Source organism: Aulostomus chinensis, chromosome 1 (assembly GCF_037954235.1).
Source record: "Aulostomus chinensis isolate RoL2024-O1b breed Wild chromosome 1, RoL_Achi_v1.0, whole genome shotgun sequence".
NCBI lineage: Eukaryota > Metazoa > Chordata > Actinopteri > Syngnathiformes > Aulostomidae > Aulostomus > Aulostomus chinensis.
Window position 1 is genome coordinate 19,607,193 of NC_141320.1, and position 22,571 is coordinate 19,629,763.

Below are 22,571 nucleotides of genomic sequence, written 5' to 3' on the forward strand. Positions count from 1 at the left end.
GTTTCGAAAACCTCAAAGTGATGCTGACTTTCATGTAGTAAGAGTTGCTACGAACCTCAAAATAATGCGACAGTGATGTCAGAAGGATTGCTAATGAACTTAAAATGATGCTAACAGTAATGTAGTGATAGTTGCTAATCAACTCTGTGATGCTTACAGTAATGTAGTCAGTGTTTCGAACAATCTCAAAGTGATGCTGACAGTCATGTAGTAAGAGTTGCTACTAACCTCAAAATAATGCAACAGTAATGTAGTAAGAGTTGCTACGAACCTCCGAATAATGCGACAGTGATGTCGGAAGAATTGCTAATGATCTCAAAATGATGTGACAGTGATGTAGTAAGAATTGCTAATGAACTCAAAATGATGCTAACAGTAATGGAGTGAAAGTTTCGAATATCTCAAAGTGATGCTGACAGTGATGTACTAAGAGTTGCTACGAACCTCAAAATAATGCGACAGTGATGTCAGAAGAATTGCTAAAGATCTCAAAATGATGCGACAGTGATTTAGTAAGAATTGCTCATGAACTCAAAATGATGCTAACAGTAATGGAGTGAAACTTTCGAATAACCTCAAAGTGATGCTTACAGTAATGTAGTAAGTGTTTCGAACAACCTCAAAGTGATGCTGACAGTCATGTAGTAAGAGTTGCTCCGACCCTCAAAATAATGCGACAGTGATGTCGGAAGAATTGCTAATGAACTCAAGATGATGCTAACAGTAATGGAGTGAAACTTTCGAATAACCTCAAAGTGATGCTGACAGTCATGTAGTAAGTGTTGCTACTTACCTCAAAATAATGCGACAGTAATGTCGGAAGAATTGCTAATGAACTCAAGATGATGCTAACAGTAATGGAGTGAAACTTTCGAATAACCTCAAAGTGATGCTTACAGTCATGTAGTAAGTGTTGCTACGAACCTCAAAATAATGCTGACAGTCATGTAGTAAAAGTTGCTACGAACCTCAAAATATTGCGACAGTGATGTCGGAAGAATTGCCTATGAACTCAAGATGATGCTAACAGTAATGGAGTGAAACTTTCGAATAACCTCAAAGTGATGCTTACAGTAATGTAGTAAGTGTTTCGAACAACCTCAAAGTGATGCTGACAGTCATGTAGTAAGAGTTGCTACGAACCTCAAAATAATGCGAAAGTAACGTAGTAAAAGTTGCTACGAACCTCAAAATATTGCGACAGTGATGTCGGAAGAATTGCCTATGAACTCAAGATGATGCTAACAGTAATGGAGTGAAACTTTCGAATAACCTCAAAGTGATGCTTACAGTAATGTAGTAAGTGTTTCGAACAACCTCAAAGTGATGCTGACAGTCATGTAGTAAGAGTTGCTACGAACCTCAAAATAATGCGAAAGTAACGTAGTAAAAGTTGCTACGAACCTCAAAATATTGCGACAGTGATGTCGGAAGAATTGCTCATGAACACAAAATGATGCTCACAGTCATGTAGTAAGAGTTGCTAATCAACTCAGTGATGCTTACAGTAATGTAGTAAGTGTTTCGAATAACCTCAAAGTGATGCTGACAGTCATGTAGTAAGAGTTGCTACGAACCTCAATATAATGCGATAGTGATGTCAGAAGAATTGCTAATGATCTCAAAATGATGCGACAGTGATTTAGTAAGAATTGCTAATGAACTCAAGATGATGCTAACAGTAATGGAGTGAAACTATCGAATAACCTCAAAGTGATGCTTACAGTCATGTAGTAAGTGTTGCTACAAACCTCAAAATAATGCGAAAGTAATGTAGTAAAAGTTGCTACGAACCTCAAAATATTGCGACAGTGATGTCGAAAGAATTGCTAATGAACTCAAGATGATGCTAACAGTAATGTAGTGATAGTTGCTAAGAAACTCAGTGATGCTTACAGTAATGTAGTAAGAGTTTCGAACAACCTCAAAGTGATGCTGACAGTCATTTAGTAAGAGTTGCCAATGAACTCAATTTAATGCTACAGTGATGTCGAGTTGTCGAGTACACTTTAGTAGCATTTCGTAGCATTTAGTAAGAGTTGCTAATGAACTTAATTTAATGCTACAGTGATGTCGAGTACAGTGATGTCAAGAGTTGCTACGAACCTCAAAATATTGCGACAGTGATGTCGGAAGAATTGCTAATGAACTCAAGATGATGCTAACAGTAATGGAGTGAAACTTTCGAATAACCTCAAAGTGATGCTGACAGTCATGTAGTAAGTGTTGCTACTTACCTCAAAATAATGCGACAGTAATGTCGGAAGAATTGCTAATGAACTCAAGATGATGCTAACAGTAATGGAGTGAAACTTTCGAATAACCTCAAAGTGATGCTGACAGTCATGTAGTAAGTGTTGCTACTTACCTCAAAGTGATGCGACAGTAATGTCGGAAGAATTGCTAATGAACTCAAGATGATGCTAACAGTAATGGAGTGAAACTTTCGAATAACCTCAAAGTGATGCTTACAGTAATGTAGTAAGTGTTTCGAATAACCTCAAAGTGATGCTGACAGTCATGTAGTAAGTGTTGATACTTACGTAAAAATAATGCAACAGTAATGTAGTAAAAGTTGCTAAGAACCTCAAAATATTGCGACAGTGATGTCGGAAGAATTGCTGATGAACTCAAGATGATGCTAACAGTAATGGAGTGAAACTTTCGAATAACCTCAAAGTGATGCTGACAGTCATGTAGTAAGAGTTGCTACGAACCTCAAAATAATGCGACAGTAATGTAGTAAAAGTTGCTACGAACCTCAAAATATTGCGACAGTGATGTCGGAAGAATTGCTAATGAACTCAAGATGATGCTAACAGTAATGTAGTGATAGTTGCTAATCAACTCAGTGATGCTTACAGTAATGTAGTAAGAGTTTCGAACAACCTCAAAGTGATGCTGACAGTCATTCAGTAAGAGTTGCTAATGAACTCAATTTAATGCTACGGTGATTTCGTTAGAATTGCTCAAAAACTCAAAATGATGCCAACAGTAATGTAGTGATAGTTGCTAATGAACTCAAAGTGATGCTGACAGTAATGTAGTAAGAGTTGCTACGAACCTCAAAATATTGCGACAGTGATGTCGGAAGAATTGCTAATGATCTCAAAATAATGCGACAGTGATGTAGTAAGAATTGCTAATGAACTCAAAATGATGCTAAGATCAGTGATGCTGACAGTAATGTAGTAAGTGTTTCGAATAACCTCAAAGTGATGCTGACAGTCATGTACTAAGAGTTGCTACGGACCTCAAAATAATGCGACAGTAATGTAGTAAAAGTTGCTACGAACCTCAAAATATTGCGACAGTGATGTCGGAAGAATTGCTAATGAAATCAAAATGATGCTAATAGTAATGTAGTGATAGTTGCTAATCAAGTCAGTGATGCTAACAGTAATGTAGTAAGTGTTTCGAATAACCTCAAAGTGATGCTGACAGTCATGTAGTAAGAGTTGCTACGAACCTCAATATAATGCGACAGTGATGTCAGAAGAATTGCTAATGATCTCAAAATGATGCGACAGTGATTTAGTAAGAATTGCTAATGAACTCAAAATTATGCTAACAGTAATGGAGTGAACGTTTCGAATAACCTCAAAGTGATGCTGACAGTCATGTACTAAGAGTTGCTACGAACCTCAAAATAATGCAACAGTGATGTCAGAAGAATTGCTAAAGATCTCAAAATGATAAGACAGTGATTTAGTAAGAATTGCTCATGAACTCAAAATGATGCTAACAGTAATGGAGTGAAACTATCGATAACCTCAAAGTGATGCTGACAGTCATGTAGGAAGTGTTGCTACAAACCTCAAAATAATGCGAAAGTAATGTTGTAAAAGTTGCTACGAACCTCAAAATATTGCGACAGTGATGTCGAAAGAATTGCTAATGAACTCAAGATGATGCTAATAGTAATGTAGTGATAGTTGCTAAGAAACTCAGTGATGCTTACAGTAATGTAGTAAGAGTTTCGAACAACCTCAAAGTGATGCTGACAGTCATTTAGTAAGAGTTGCCAATGAACTCAATTTAATGCTACAGTGATGTCGAGTTGACGAGTACACTTTAGTAACATTTCGTAGCATTTAGTAAGAGTTGCTAATGAACTCAATTTAATGCTACAGTGATTTCGAGTACAGTGATGTCAAGAGTTGCTACGAACCTCAAAATATTGCGACAGTAATGTCAGAAGAATTGCTAATGAACTCAAGATGATGCTAACAGTAATGGAGTGAAACTTTCGAATAACCTAAAGTGATGCTGACAGTCATGTAGTAAGAGTTGCTATGAACCTTTAAATAATGCAACAGTAATGTAATAAGAGTTGCTACGAACCTCAAAACATTGCGATAGTGATGTCAGAAGAATTGCTAATGATATCAAAATGATGCGACAGTGATTTAGTAAGAATTGCTAATGAACTCAAAATGATGCTAAGATTAATGGAATGAAAGTTTCGAATAACCTCAAAGTGATGCTAACAGTCATGTAGTAAGAGTTGCTACGAACCTCAAAATAATGCTACAGTGATGTAGTAAGAATTGCTAATGATCTCAAAATGATGCGACAGTGATGTCGGAAGAATTGCTATTGAACTCAAAATGATGCTAACAGTGATTTAGTAAGAATTGCTAATGAACTCAAAATGATGCTGACAGTGATGTTGAAAGAATTGCTAATGAACTTAAAATGATGCTGACGGTAACGTAATGATAGTTACTAAGAACTTAAAAATGATGCGACAGTGATGTCAGAAGAATTGCTAATGATCTCAAAATGATGCTACAGTGATTTAGTAAGAATTGCTAATGAACTCAAAATGATGCTAAAAGTAATGTAGTGATAGTTCCTAATAAACTCAGTGATGCTGACAGTAATGTAGTAAGAGTTTCAAAAAACCTCAAAGTGATGCTGACAGTCATGTAGTCAGAGTTGCTACTAACCTCAAAATAATGCAAACGTAATGTAGTAAGATTTGCTAATGTACTCAAAATAATGCTACAGTGATGTCCAAAGACTTGATAATGATATCAAAATGATGCGACAGTGATGTCGTAAGAATTGCTAATCATCTAAAAATGATGCGACAGTGATGTCGTAAGAATTGCTAATGAACTCAAAATGATGCTAACAGTAATGGAGTGAAAGTTGCCAATGAACTCAAAGTGATGCTGACAGTAATGTAGTAAGAGTTGCTCCGAACCTCAAAATAATGCGACAGTGATTTTTGGAAGAATTGCTAATGATCTCAAAATGATGCGACAGTGATGTAGTAAGAATTGCTAATGAACTCAAAATGATGCGACAGTGACGTAGTAAGAATTGTAATGAACTCAAAATGATGCTAACTGCGATGTAGTGAAAGTTTCGAATAACCTCAAAGTGATGCTGACAGTCATGTAGGAAGAGTTGCTACGAACCTTAAAATAATGCAACACTAATGTAGTAAGACTTACTACGAACTTCAAAATGATGTGACAGTGATGGAGCAAGAATTGCTTATGATTTGAAATGATGGGACAGTGATGTAATAAGAATTGCAAATGAACTCAAAATGATGCTAACAGTAATGTAGTGAAAGTTTCGAATAACCTCAAAGTGAAGCTGACAGTCATGTAGTAAGAGTTGCTACTAACCTCTAAATAATGCAACAGTAATGTAGTAAGAGTTACTACGAACTTCAAAATGATGTGACAGTGATGTAGTAAGAATTGCTTATGATATGAAATGATGGGACAGTGATGTAGTAAGAATTGCAAATGAACTCAAAATGATGCTAACAGTAATGTAGTGAAAGTTTCGAATAACCTCAAAGTGATGCTGACAGTCATGTAGTCAGAGTTGCAACGAACCTCAAAATGATGCGACAGTGATTGAGTAAGAATTGCTAATGAACTCAAAATGATGCTAACAGTAATGAAGTGAAAGTTTCGAACAACCTCAAAGTGATGCTGACAGTCATGTTGTAAGAGTTGCAACGAACCTCAAAATGATGCGACAGTGATGGAGTAAGAATTGCTAATGAACTCAAAATAATGCTAACAGTAATGTAGTGAAAGTTGCCAATAAACTCAAAATGTACTGACAGTCATGTAGGAAGAGTTGCTACAAACCTCAAAATAATGCTACAGTGATGTCAGAAGAATTGCTAATGATCTCAAAATGATGCGACAGTGATGTAGTAAGAATTGCTTATGATATGAAATGATGGGACAGTGATGTAGTAAGAATTGCAAATGAACTCAAAATGATGCTAACAGTAATGTAGTGAAAGTTTCGAATTACCTCAAAGTGATGCTGACAGTCATGTAGTCAGAGTTGCAACGAACCTCAAAATGATGCGACAGTGATGGAGTAAGAATTGCTAATGAACTCGAAACGATGCTAACAGTAATGTCTTGAAAGTTGCGAGTAACCTAAAAATGATGCTGACAGTCATGTAGTAAGAGCTGCTGATAACCTCAAAATAATGCTACAGTGATGTCGGAAGAATTGCTAATGATCTCAAAATGATGTGACAGTGATGTAGTAAGAATTGCTAATGATCTCAAAATGATGCGACAGTGATGTAGTAAGAATTACTTATGAACTCAAAATGATGCTGACAGTAATGTAGTAAGAGTTGCTACGAACCTTAAAATAATGCGACAGTGATGTCGTAAGAATTGCTAATGAACTCGAAATGATGCTAAAAATAATTGAGTGAAAGTTTCAAATGACCTCAAAGTGATGCTGACAGTCATGTAGTAAGTGTTATTACGAACCTTAAAATAATGCGACAGTGATGTCAGAAGAATTTCTAATGATCTCAAAATGATGCGACAGTGATGTAGTGAAAGTTGCGAGTAACCTAAAAATGATGCTGAGAGTCATGTAGTAAGAGTTGAAACTAGAACAACAAACTGTCCTCTGATGGTTGGACAGGTTGCTTTGGTCCGTCCTCTCACTCATCATTAAAAGCCCTTATTACTAATCATTCATCCAATCTGACACTCACGTCTGCAGTGGGGAATCCCCAGCAACCCGCGGCCCACATGGAGCAGTCTCGGCCAATCACGTGGGGCCTGCAGCGGCACCGACCACCAAATGACTCGCAGGTGTCACTCTCAGCTCCAACCTCATGGCAGGCACAAGGCAGGGCGCCGTTGTTGAAGAGAGCCCAAGAGACACAGCTGAGCTGAGACAGAATGGAGACCAAGGACAGGAGGGACGACAGAGAAAAAGGAAATGTTAGCAAGACATTTTAGGAAAATTAGTTTAGTGGGGAAACGGTTCTTAGCCAAACTTGCTAAATGGAAGGACAACAAAAAAACAAAGATCTTAACAAGAAAATTAGCACAAAATGAAACCCTGCAAGAGAAAGTAAATCAAGAACTAAATATTCTTGAGGCTCAGGTCTTTAGTTCCAATGCTTGTAAATGACATCTGAATGCATTCACAACCCAAATCTGAGCAGACAGAAGCGTCCCAGTCAGGCCCAGTTTAGTTCCTCTAGAACATTCAGGGATACAGAACATGGACCAACTCAGGCTGAGAGACACCGACTTGACATGAAAGCTGTTGAGGCCACAGTTGCTGATGAAGTGGTCAGATTTCTCCAGTGGTTCTTGGTTCAGGGAGCTGGAGCTGGAGCTGCTCTCAGGCACCACCAGGACGTAATCCTGGAGAGACAGAAGGAAGAAGTCCAGGCCTGACAGAGGAGAAGGAGGCACAGAGTAGAAACAGCAGATACGTGTCGGGAAAGGGAGAGGGTATCAGTCCAGCAGAGGAGCAGGAAACCTACCACCACAGGGCTCTGCCTGCAGAAACCTGCAGGTGAGGAGGACCTGGTGGTCCGGCACATCCACAATGATCTGGTTTTCAGACACCGGCACGTTTCGGCAGCCGTAAGCGTGGGGACAGAAGGAGGCGTTGGCGTGGCCTGAAAGACACAAACAACCATCTCCATTTGAATGTTTCTCAAACAGCCGGAGCAGGAAAGCTAAGATGAATCAAAGATCCTCCACCCTGCCAGATCCGACCCTGGTAATGTAGACCTGCACAGGGTGGGTGGGGTGGAGCGGCTGGTGGTGGTGGAGGATGAAGACGTATCTGCCCAAAGCCTGGACACGGTGGAGTCCACCGCAGCGTTCTGAGTAGAAGGATGAGAGCGATGTTCAATGGTACATGTTTTCTTTCCTGAACCGCCGATGTTTCCAATCACGAATCGAGGGGACACAGGAGGAGCTACAGGGGGACGGAAGGTGGATCAGAACCGTTCTAACAAGAGCGCTGAGGGGACACAGGAGGAGCTACAGGGGGAGGGAAGGTGGATCAGAACCGTTCTAACAAGAGCGCTGAGGGGACACAGGAGGAGCTACAGGGGGAGGGAAGGTGGATCAGAACCGTTCTAACAAGAGCGCTGAGGGGACACAGGAGGAGCTACAGGGGGAGGGAAGGTGGATCAGAACCATTCTAACAAGAGCGCTGAGGGGACACAGGAGGAGCTACAGGGGGAGGGAAGGTGGATCAGAACCGTTCTAACAAGAGCGCTGAGGGGACACAGGAGGAGCTACAGGGGGAGGGAAGGTGGATCAGAACCGTTCTAACAAGAGCCTGAGGGGACACAGGAGGAGCTACAGGGGGAGGGAAGGTGGATCAGAACCGTTCTAACAAGAGCGCTGAGGGGTCACAGGAGGAGCTACAGGGGGAGGGAAGGTGGATCAGAACCCTTCTAACAAGAGCGCTGTCCCACTAATGTTCCTCACCAGAATCCTCCTGTCAGGGGGGAACCGTCCATGGGTGCTGATGCAGCGGACTGAAGGTTCAACGTAGTCCATGCTGAACTGGTCTTTAGGCACCAGGTGGACTTTGTGCTAAAAACAGCAGAAAAAAAAGACAAAAAGGGGAGAATTTTAACAAAAGGATGCAAATGAGCTGAAGATCAAAATACAAAAAGTAAATCAAGTTTTTCTTCAAATGATTGCCAGCTATTTAGCTCAGAGAAGGACAAATGTCAATCAAGATGTCAGAATGGAACGATCCCACTGGCTTCTGGTCAAGGGAACCATGGAGATGCTAACTTCCTGTTGGACGATAAGGGTGTCTCATCCCTGACATGCTAACTTCCTGATGGACTATCAGGGTGTCTCATCCCTGACATGCTAACTTCCTGTTGGACGATCAGGGTGTCTCATCCCTGACATGCTAACTTCCTGTTGGACGATAAGCGTGTCTCATCCCTGACATGCTAACTTCCTGTTGGACGAGAAGCGTGTCTCATCCCTGACATGCTAACTTCCTGTTGGACGATAAGCGTGTCTCATCCCTAACATGCTAACTTCCTTTTGGACTATCAGGGTGTCTCATCCCTGACATGCTAACTTCCTGTTGGACGATCAGGGTGTCTCATCCCTGACATACTAACTTCCTGTTGGACGATAAGCGTGTCTCATCCCTGACATGCTAACTTCCTGTTGGACGAGAAGCGTGTCTCATCCCTGACATGCTAACTTCCTGTTGGACGATAAGCGTGTCTCATCCCTGACATGCTAACTTCCTGTTGGACTATAAGCGTGTCTCATCCCTGACATGCAAACTACCTGTTGGACTATCAGGGTGTCTCATCCCTGACATGCTAACTTCCTGTTGGACGATCAGGGTGTCTCATCCCTGACATGCTAACTTCCTGTTGGACGATAAGCGTGTCTCATCCCTGACATGCTAACTTCCTGTTGGACGAGAAGCGTGTCTCATCCCTGACATGCTAACTTCCTGTTGGACGATAAGCGTGTCTCATCCCTGACATGCTAACTTCCTGTTGGACTATAAGCGTGTCTCATCCCTGACATGCAAACTACCTGTTGGACTATCAGGGTGTCTCATCCCTGACATGCTAACTACCTTTTCGACTTTCAAGCCTGATTTAAGCCTGATTTATGCTTCTGTGTCGAGTAGTATTCATACCTCCGCCGTCGACGCAGACCGTACGCTGTAGCCTGACACGCGCCTCCAAAAAATCCTGCTTACGCATAGCGTCGACGCGTGGTGACGTCATCGTCGAGTACTGTGATTGGTCCGCTCAGAACGTCATTTCCGGTTCAGTCGCAGCACAACACCGCCATTTTCAAAGTTTCTGTGGTGAAGGCTCCAAGAAAAAATGGACCAAGCTGAAGAAAGGATTTTCGAGGAGGTGCTCAAGTACGACCACCTCTACAACGCCTCTTCGCGGCACTACAAAGACTGACAAATGGCCAACAATTGTTGTCTGTGACCGGAAGAAAACCAAGGAATCCGACAAGAGCCCCGTAAACAATACAAAGACAAAGCCACACCCCCTAGCGGCTCGGCGGTGAATTGCAGAGCAACGCGTTCCCTCGACGCAGAATAAACCAGGCTTTCCAGTCGCACCTGTTTTACGCCCCCGTGCCAGATAAGGACCCCCATCGGGCTGTGCCACTCTGGAGGGAGCGCGTCTCACAGTCAGTCAGCGGAACCATGCGGATCCGGGCCGGAGCTGTGGGAAGGAGCGCCAATTGTATCGGGTTGTTGTTTTCTGGACTGCAGCAGAACAGGAGCAGCCGGGACTGGAATGTAGAAGTAGGTTATCTTGAAGTTGACTCAGTTATGGTGAACGATATTGTGGTTCAACACTTTAATGAGCTTTAAGGCAAACATATTTCATGAGGAAACAACGCCGGAATTGGACGGATTTCAGCGGCACACAACAACGTATCCGATACACCTCATTGGAAACCTGGTGGTCTAAGACTAAGAAACACCAGTCACCATGAAGAAGGAACTTTTAGCTGAGTACTCATGTTCTTTTCTGCAGGTTGAATGTGGCATTTGTTGGACAGAAGCGTCTCATCTCAACAAAAGCACCTCTTCAGTGCTGAGGCATGATGGGGCCAGGCATGAGAATGAAGTCCCAGATCCACCAGGATGAACTCAGGTATACAGCCACTCTCCAACTGACTCACAGTTGCTTCATGGAGAATTAATTCCTATTCATTTCTTCTCTCCTTCATCTTTAACCATCCAGCTTCCAGGAAGCAGATGCTGGATGAGGCTCTGCTGAATTTCAACCTGAAGGACTGCCAGCCCCTCAGCACTGTTGAGAGGGAAGGGTTCAGGGAACTGGTTCAGGTCCTTGAGCCTCATATGTTTGCCAACCAGAAAGGTTTGTGTGGAAATGATCTAAAGCAGTCGTTGATATCTCCAGTTTATTTCATCTCTAATTTCAATGTATTGATTTACTCTGGGTGTCATTTTCAGACCATCAAACAAACGGTGGCCAAAAAGTACCAGGAGGAACGGGAAGGAGTGAAAAAGGAAGTCCAGCTGCCATGTGGACATCTGTGGACATGGAGGCTCCCTTGGCTCTGACCTGTCACTGCATTCGTGAGAATGAATGTGTTGGGAGTGCAAGACTTTCCACAAAGTCACCCTGCATCATTTTGAGGTTCCTAGCAACTCTCACTACATCACTGTAGCATCATTTTGAGGTTCGAAGCAACTCTCACCACATCATGGTCGCACCATTTCTTTGGTTAGTAGCAACTCTCATTACATCACTGTAGCATCATTTCTTAGGTAAGTAGCAACTCCCATGACATTACTGTAGCATCGTTTTGAGATTCGTAGCAACTCTTCCTAATGACTGTCACCATCACTTTGAGGTTGTTCGAAACACTTACTACATTACTGTAAGCATCACTGAGTTGATTAGCAACAATCACTCCATTACTGTTAGCATCATTTTGAGTTCATTCGCAATTCTTACTAAATCACTGTCGCATCATTTTGAGATCATTAGCAATTCTTCTGACATCATTGTCACATTATTTTGAGGTTCGTAGCAACTCTTACTATATTATTGTTGCATTATTTTAAGGTTCGTAGCAACTCTTACTACATGACTGTCAGCATCACTTTGAGGTTATTCGAAACACTTACTATATTACTGTAAGCATCACTTAGTTTCTTAGCAACTATCACTACATTACTGTTAGCATCATTTTGAGTTCATTAGCAATTCTTCCGACATCACTGTCGCAATATTTTGAGGTTCGTAGCAACTTTTACTACATTACTGTTAGCATAATTTTGAGTTCATTAGCAATTCTTCCGACATCACTGTCGAAATATTTTGAGGTTCGTAGCGGCTTTTACTACATTACTGTCGCATTATATTGAGGTTCGTAGCAACTCTTACTACATGACTGTCAGCATCACTTTGAGGTCATTCGAAAGTTTCACTCCATTACTGTCAGCATCATTTTGAGTTCATTAGCAACTTTCACTACATCACTGTCGCATCATTTTGAGATCTTTAGCAATTCTTCTGACATCACTGTCGCATTATTTTGAGGTTCGTAGCAACTCTTCCTACATGACTGTCAGCATCACTTTGAGGTTATTCGAAACTTTCACTCCATTACTGTTAGCATCATTTTGATTTCATTAGCAATTCTTACTACATCACTGTCGCATCTTTTTGAGATCATTAGCAATTCTTCTGACATCACTGTCGCATTATATTGAGGTTCGTAGCAACTCTTACTACATGACTGTCAGCATCACTTTGAGGTGATTCGAAACACTTACTACATTACTGTAAGCATCACTGACTTGATTAGCAACTATCACTACATGACTGTTAGCATCATTTTGATTTCATTAGGAATTCTTCCGACATCACTGTCGCAATATTTTGAGGTTCGTAGCAACTTTTACTACATTACTGTCGCATTATTTTGAGGTTCGTAGCAACACTTACTACATGACTGTCAGCATCACTTTGAGGTTATTCGAAACGTTCACTCCATTACTGTTAGCATCATTTTGAGTTCATTAGCAATTCTTACTAAATCACTGTCGCATCATTTTGAGATCATTAGCAATTCTTCTGACATCACTGTAACATTATTTTGAGGTTCGTAGCGACTCTTACTACATTATTGTTGCATTATTTTAAGGTTCGTAGCAACTCTTACTACATTACTGTCAGCATCACTTTGAGTTTATTAGCAACTGTCACTACATTACTGTTAGCATCATTTTGATTTCATGAGCAATTCTCACGACATCACTGTAGCATTGAATTGAGTTCATTAGCAACTCTTACTAAATGACTGTCAGCATCACTTTGAGGTTGTTCGAAACTCTTACTACATTACTGTAAGCATCACTGAGTTTCTTAGCAACTATCACTACATTACTGTTAGCATCATCTTGAGTTCATTAGCAATTCTTCCGACATCACTGTCGCAATATTTTGAGGTTCGTAGCAACTTTTACTACATTACTGTCGCATTATTTTGAGGTTCGTAGCAACACTTACTACATGACTGTCAGATTCACTTTGAGGTTATTCGAAAGTTTCACTCCATTACTGTTAGCATCATCTTGAGTTCATTAGCAATTCTTCCGACATCACTGTCGCAATATTTTGAGGTTCGTAGCAACTTTTACTACATTACTGTCGCATTATATTGAGGTTCGTAGCAACTCTTACTACATGACTGTCAGCATCACTTTGAGGTCATTCGAAAGTTTCACTCCATTACTGTTAGCATCATTTTGAGTTCATTAGCAACTTTCACTACATCACTGTCGCATCATTTTGAGATCTTTAGCAATTCTTCTGACATCACTGTCGCATTATTTTGAGGTTCGTAGCAACTCTTCCTACATGACTGTCAGCATCACTTTGAGGTTATTCGAAACTTTCACTCCATTACTGTTAGCATCATTTTGATTTCATTAGCAATTCTTACTACATCACTGTCGCATCTTTTTGAGATCATTAGCAATTCTTCTTACGTAACTGTCACATTATTTTGAGGTTCGTAGCAATTTTTACTACATTACTGTCGCTTTATTTTGAGGTTCGTCGCAACTCTTAGTACATCACTGTCAGCATCACTTTGAGGTTATTCGAAACGTTCACTCCATTACTGTTAGCATCATTTTGAGTATTAGCAATTCTTACTAAATCACTGTCGCATCATTTTGAGATCATTAGCAATTCTTCTGACATCACTGTCGCATTATATTGAGGTTCGTAGCAACTCTTACTACATGACTGTCAGCATCACTTTGAGGTGATTCGAAACACTTACTACATTACTGTAAGCATCACTGACTTGATTAGCAACTATCACTACATGACTGTTAGCATCATTTTGATTTCATTAGGAATTCTTCCGACATCACTGTCGCAATATTTTGAGGTTCGTAGCAACTTTTACTACATTACTGTCGCATTATTTTGAGGTTCGTAGCAACACTTACTACATGACTGTCAGCATCACTTTGAGGTTATTCGAAACGTTCACTCCATTACTGTTAGCATCATTTTGAGTTCATTAGCAATTCTTACTAAATCACTGTCGCATCATTTTGAGATCATTAGCAATTCTTCTGACATCACTGTAACATTATTTTGAGGTTCGTAGCGACTCTTACTACATTATTGTTGCATTATTTTAAGGTTCGTAGCAACTCTTACTACATTACTGTCAGCATCACTTTGAGTTTATTAGCAACTGTCACTACATTACTGTTAGCATCATTTTGATTTCATGAGCAATTCTCACGACATCACTGTAGCATTGAATTGAGTTCATTAGCAACTCTTACTAAATGACTGTCAGCATCACTTTGAGGTTGTTCGAAACTCTTACTACATTACTGTAAGCATCACTGAGTTTCTTAGCAACTATCACTACATTACTGTTAGCATCATCTTGAGTTCATTAGCAATTCTTCCGACATCACTGTCGCAATATTTTGAGGTTCGTAGCAACTTTTACTACATTACTGTCGCATTATTTTGAGGTTCGTAGCAACACTTACTACATGACTGTCAGATTCACTTTGAGGTTATTCGAAAGTTTCACTCCATTACTGTTAGCATCATCTTGAGTTCATTAGCAATTCTTCCGACATCACTGTCGCAATATTTTGAGGTTCGTTGCAACTTTTACTACATTACTGTGGCATTTTTTTGAGATTCGTAGCAACTCTTAGTACATGACTGTCAGCATCACTTTGAGGTTATTGGAAACGTTAACTCCATTACTGTTAGCATCATTTTGAGAACATTACCAATTCTTACTAAATCACTGTTGCATCATTTTGAGATCTTTAGCAATTCTTCTGACATCACTGTCGTATTATTTTGAGGTTCGTAGCAACTCTTCCTCATGACTGTCACCATCACTTTTAGGTTATTCGAAACACCTACTACATTACTGTAAGCATCACTGAGTTGATTAGCAACAATCACTACATTACTGTTAGCATCATTTTTAGTTCATTAGCAATTCTTCCGACATCACTGTCGAAATATTTTGAGGTTCGTAGCGACTTTTACGGCATTACTGTCGCATTATATTGAGGTTCGTAGCAACTCTTACTACATGACTGTCAGCATCACTTTGAGGTTATTCGAAACACTTACTACATTACTGTAAGCATCACTGAGTTTCTTAGCAACTATCACTACATTACTGTTAGCATCATTTTGAGTTCATTAGCAATTCTTCCGACATCACTGTCGCAATATTTTGAGGTTTGTAGCAACTTTTATTACATTACTGTCGCTTTATTTTGAGGTTCGTCGCAACTCTTAGTACATCACTGTCAGCATCACTTTGAGGTTATTCGAAACGTTCACTCCATTACTGTTAGCATCATTTTGAGTTCATTAGCAATTCTTACTAAATCACTGTCGCATCATTTTGAGATCATTAGCAATTCTTCTGACATCACTGTCGCATTATATTGAGGTTCGTAGCAACTCTTACTACATGACTGTCAGCATCACTTTGAGGTGATTCGAAACACTTACTACATTACTGTAAGCATCACTGAGTTGATTAGCAACTATCACTACATGACTGTTAGTATCATTTTGAGTTCATTAGCAATTCTTCCGACATCACTGTCGCAATATTTTGAGGTTCGTAGCAACTTTTACTACATTACTGTCGCATTTTTTTGAGGTTCGTAGCAACTCTTACTAGAGCAACTCTTACTACAACTAACTCTTACTACTACTCTCTAGCAACTCTTACTACATTACTGTCAGCATCACTTTGAGTTTATTAGCAACTGTCACTACATTACTGTTAGCATCATTTTGATTTCATGAGCAACTCTCACGACATCACTGTAGCATTGAATTGAGTTCATTAGCAACTCTTACGAAATGACTGTCAGCATCACTTTGAGGTTGTTCGAAACTCTTACTACATTTCTGTAAGCATCACTGAGTTTCTTAGCAACTATCACTACATTACTTTTAGCATCATCTTGAGTTCATTAGCAATTCTTCCGACATCACTGTCGCAATATTTTGAGGTTCGTAGCAACTTTTACTACATTACTGTCGCATTATTTTGAGGTTCGTAGCAACACTTACTACATGACTGTCAGCATCACTTTGAGGTTATTCGAAAGTTTCACTCCATTACTGTTAGCATCATCTTGAGTTCATTAGCAATTCTTCCGACATCACTGTCGCAATATTTTGAGGTTCGTTGCAACTTTTACTACATTACTGTGGCAACAGTAAGATAGTGAAATGGAGTGAACGTTTCGAATAACCTCAAAGTGATGCTGAAAGTCATGTACTAAGAGTTGCTACGAACCTCAAAATAATGCGACAGTAATGTATTAAAAGTTGCTACGAACCTCAAAATATTGCGACAGTGATGTCGGAAGAATTGCTAATAAACTCAAAATGATGCTAACAGTAATGTAGTGAGAGTTGCTACGAACCTTTAAATAATGCAAAAATAATGTAGTAAGAGTTGCTACGAACATCAAAATAATGCGAAAGTGAAGTCGGAAGAATTGCTAATGATCTCAAAATGATGCGACACTGATGTAGTAAGAATTGCTAATGAACTCAAAATGATGCTCACAACAAAGGAGTGAAAGTTTCGAATAACCTCAAAGTGCTGCTGACAGTCATGTAGTAAGAGTTGTTACTAACCTCAATTTAATGCTACAGTGATGTGGTGAGAGTTGATAGTAATTTCAAAATCACGCTGAAGTGATGTAATGAGAGTGGCTACTTACCTAAGAAATGATGCTACAGTGATGTGGTGAGAGTTGCTACGAATCTCAAAATGATGCTACAGTAATGTCGTGAGAGTTGCGACTATCCTCAAAATGATGCGACAATGATGTAGTGAGAGTTGCTACGATCCTCAAAATGATTCTACAGTGATGTGATGACAGTTGCTACTAACCTAAGAAATTATGCTGACAGTGTTGTGGTGAGAGTTGATAGTAATTTCAAAATCATGCTAAAGCGATGTCATAAGAGTTGCTTCTAACCAAACAAATGATGCTACAGTGATGTGGTGAAAGTTGCTACGAACCTAAAACTGATACTTCCAGTAATGTCGTGAGAGTTGCTACAAACCTCAAAATGATGCTGCAGTGATGTCATGGGAGTTGCTACTAACCTAAGAAATGATGCTACAGTTATATAACAAGAGTTGCTACAAATGTCAAAATGATGCAACAGTGATGTAGTGAGAGTTGATAGTAATTTCAAAATCACACTAAAGTGATGTCGTGAGAGTTGCTACGATCCTCAAAATGATGCTCCAGTGATGTGGTGAGAGTTGCGACTATCCTCAAAATGATGCGACAGTGATGTAATGAGAGTTGCTACAAATGTCCAAATGATGCTTAAGTGATGTAATGAGAGTTGCTACAAACCTAAGAAATGATGCTACAGTGATGTTATGACAGTTTCTACTAACCTAAGAAATTATACTGACAGTGTTGTGGTGAGAGTTGATAGTAATTTCAAAATAAAGCGAAAGTGGTGTAATGACAGTTGATACTTCCCTAAGAAATGATGCTACAGTGATGTGGTGAGGTTTGCTACGAACCGCAAAATGATGCTACAGTGATGCAATGAGAGTTGCTACGAATCTCAAAATGATGCTAGAGTGATGTAATGAGATTTGCTACAAACCTAAGAAATGATGCTACAGTAATGTCGTGAGAGTTGCGACTATCCTCAAAATGATGCGACAATGATGTATTGAGAGCTTCTACGATCCTCAAAATGATGCTACAGTGATGTTATGACAGTTGCTACTCACCGAAGAAATTATACTGACAGTGTTGTGGTGAGAGTTGATAGTAATTTCAAAATCATGCTAAAGTGATGTCATGAGAGTTGCTTCTAACCGAAGAAATGATGCTACAGTGATATAGGCAGAGTTGGTACGATGCTCAAACTGATGCTTCCAGTCATGTAGTGAGAGTTGCTACAAACCTCAAAATGATGCTACAGTGATGTCATGGGAGATGCTACTAACCTAAGAAATGATGCTACAGTGATGTAGTGAGAGTTGCTACGAACCGCAAAATGATGCTACAGTGATGTAATGAGGGTTGCTATTTACCTAAGAAATGATGCTACAGTGATGTGGTGAGAGTTGCTACTAACCTAAGAAATGATGCGACAGTGATGTAGTGAGAGTTGCTACTAACCTAAGAAATGATGCGACAGTGATGTAGTGAGAGTTGCGACTAATCTCAAAATGATGGTACAGTGATGTAGTGAGAGTTGCTACGATGCTCAAAATGATGCTTACAGTAATGTTGTGAGAGTTGCTTAAAACCTCAAAATAATGCTACAGTCATGTCGTGAGAGTTGCGACTATCCTCAAAATGATGTTAAGTGATGTAATGAGAGTTGCGACAAACCTAAGAAGTGATGCTACAGTGATGTGGTGAGAGTTGATACTAATTTCAAAATAATTCTAAAGTGGTGTAGTGAGAGTTGCTACGAACCGCAAAATGATGTTACAGTGATGAAATGAGAGTTGCTACTTACTTAAGAAATGATGCTACAGTGATGTGGTGAGAGTTGCTACGAACCTCAAAATGATGGTACAGTGATGTAATGACAGTTGCTAGGAATCTCAAAATGATGCTCCAGTAATGTCGTGAGAGTTGTGACTATCCTCAAAATGATGCGACAGTGATGTAATGAGAGTTGCTACAAATGTCCAAATGATGCTTAAATGATGTAATGAGAGTGGCTACAAACCTAAGAAATGATGCTACAGTGATGTAATGAGAGTTGCTACAAATGACCAAATGATGCTAGAGTGATGTAATGAGAGTTGCTACAAACCTAAGAAATTATGCTACAGACATGTGCTGAGAGTTGATAGTAATTTCAAAATCATGCTAAAGTGATGTATTGAGAGTTGCTACTTAACTGAGAAATGATGCGACAGTGATGTGGTGAGAGTTGCTACGAACCTCACAATGATGCGACAGTGATGTAGTGAGAGTTGCTACGATCCTCAAAATGATGCGACAGTGATGTGGTGAGAGTTGCTACGATCCTCAAAATGAGGTGGCAATGATGTAGTGAGAGTTGATACAAATCTCAAACTGATGCTGACAGTGATGTAGTGAGACTTGATAGTAATTTCAAAATAATGCTAAAGCGGTGTAATGAGAGTTGCTACTTCCCCAAGAAATGATGCTACAGTGATGTAGTGAGGTTTGCTACGAACCTCAAAATGATGCTACAGTGATGTAATTAGAGTTGCTACTAATCTCAAAATGATGCTAGAGTGATGTAATGAGATTTGCTACAAACCTAAGAAATGATGCTACAGTGATGTGGTGAGAGTTGATAGTAATTTCAAAATCATGCTAAAGTGATGTAATGAGAGTTGCTACTTACCTAAGAAATGATGCTACAGTGATGTCATGGGAGTTGCTACTTACTTAAGAAATGATGCTACAGTGATGTGGTGAGAGTTGCTACGAACCTCAAAATGATGGTACAGTGATGTAATGACAGTTGCTAGGAATCTCAAAATGATGCTCCAGTAATGTCGTGAGAGTTGCGACTATCCTCAAAATGATGCTACAGTGATGTAATGGGAGTTGCTACAAATGTCCAAATGATGCTTAAGTGATGTAATGAGAGTGGCTACAAACCTAAGAAATTATGCTACAGTGATGTGGTGAGAGTTTATAGTAATTTCAAAATCATGCTAAAGTGATGTAATGAGAGTTGCTACTTACCGAAGAAATGATGCTACAGTGATGTGGTGAGACTTGCTACGAATCTCAAAATGATGCTACAGTAATGTCGTGAGAGTTGCTACTATCCTAAAAATGATGCGACAGTGATGCGATAATTGCGATGAAGCTCATAATGAAACTACAGTGATGTATTAAGAGTTGCTTAAAACCTCAAAATGATGCTACAGTCATTTTGGGAGAGTTGCTAAAAACCTCAAAATGATGCGACAGTGATGTAATGAGAGTTGCTACTAACCTAAGAAATGATGCGACAGTGATGTGGTGAGAGTTGCTAGGAACCTCAAAATGATGCAGGGTGACTTTGTGGAAAGTCTTGCACTCCCAACACATTCATTCTCACTAATGCAGTGACAGGTCAGAGCCAAGGGAGCCTCCATGTCCACAGATGTCCACATGGCAGCTGGACTTCCTTTTTCACTCCTTCCATTCCTCCTGGTACTTTTTGGCCACCGTTTGTTTGATGGTCTGAAAATGACACCCAGAGTAAATCAATACATTGAAATTAGAGATGAAATAAACTGGAGATATCAACTACTGCTTTAGATCATTTCCACACAAACCTTTCTGGTTGGCAAACATATGAGGCTCAAGGACCTGAACCAGTTCCCTGAAACCTTCCCTCTCAACAGTGCTGAGGGGCTGGCAGTCCTTCAGGATGAAATTCAGCAGAGCCTCATCCAGCATCTGCTTCCTGGAAGCTGGATGGTTAAAGATGAAGGAGAGAAGAAATGAATAGGAATTAATGATCAATGAAGTAACTGTGAGTCTGTTGGAGAGTGGCTGTATACCTGAGTTCATCCTGGTGGATCTGGGACTTCATTCTCATGCCTGGCCCCATCATGCCTCAGCACTGAAGAGGTGCTTTTGTTGAGATGAGACGCTTCTGTCCAACAAATGCGACATTCAACCTGCAGAAAAGAACATGAGTGCTCAGCTAAAAGTTCCTTTCTTCATGGTGACTGGTGTTTCTTAGTCTTAGACCACCAGGTTTCCAATGAGGTGTATCGGATACGTTGTTGTGTGCCGCTGAAATCCGTCCAATTCCGGCGTTGTTTCCTCATGAAATATGTTTGCCTTAAAGCTCATTAAAGTGTTGAACCACAATATCGTTCACCATAACTGAGTCAACTTCAAGATAACCTACTTCTACATTCCAGTCCCGGCTGCTCCTGTTCTGCCGCAGTCCAGAAAACAACAACCCGATACAATTGGCGCTCCTTCCCACAGCTCCGGCCCGGATCCGCATGGTTCCGCTGACTGACTGTGAGACGCGCTCCCTCCAGAGTGGCACAGCCCGATGGGGGTCCTTATCTGGCACGGGGGCGTAAAACAGGTGCGACTGGAAAGCCTGGTTTATTCTGCGTCGAGGGAACGCGTTGCTCTGCAATTCACCGCCAAGCCGCTAGGGGGTGTGGCTTTGTCTTTGTATTGTTTACGGGGCTCTTGTCGGATTCCTTGGTTTTCTTCCGGTCACAGACAACAATTGTTGGCCATTTGTCAGTCTTTGTAGTGCCGCGAAGAGGCGTTGTAGAGGTGGTCGTACTTGAGCACCTCCTCGATAATCCTTTCTTCAGCTTGGTCCATTTTTTTCTTGGAGCCTTCACCACAGAAACTTTGAAAATGGCGGTGTTGCTGTGCCGCGACTGAACCGGAAATAACGTTCTGAGCGGACCAATCACAGTACTCGACGATGACGTCACCACGCGTCGACGCTATGCGTAAGCAGGATTTTTTGGAGGCGCGTTTCAGGCTACGGCGGAGGTATGAATACTACGCGACTCAGAAGCATAAATCAGGCTTAAATCAGGCTTTATAGTCCAACAGGAAGTTAGCATGTCAGGGATGAGACACCCTTTTCGTCCAACAGGAAGTTAGCATGTCAGGGATGAGACACCCTGATAGTCCAAAAGGAAGTTAGCATGTCAGGGATGAGACACGCTTATCGTCCAACAGGAAGTTAGCATGTCAGGGATGAGACACGCTTATCGTCCAACAGGAAGTTAACATGTCAGGGATGAGACATGCTTATCGTCCAACAGGAAGTTAGCATGTCAGGGATGAGACACGCTTATCGTCCAACAGGAAGTTAGCATTTCAGGGATGAGACACGCTTATCGTCCAACAGGAAGTTAGCATGTCAGGGATGAGACACGCTTATCGTCCAACAGGAAGTTAGCATGTCAGGGATGAGACACCCTGATAGTCCAACAGGAAGTTAGCATCTCCATGGTTCCCTTGACCAGAAGCCAGTGGGATCGTTCCATTCTGACATCTTGATTGACATTTGTCCTTCTCTTAGCTAAATAGCTGGCAATCATTTGAAAAAACCTTGATTTACTTTTTGTATTTTGATCTTCAGCTCATTTGCATACTTTTGTTAAAATTCTCCCCTTTTTGTCTTTTTTTTCTGCTGTTTTTAGCACAAAGTCCACCTGGTGCCTAAAGACCAGTTCAGCATGGACTACGTTGAA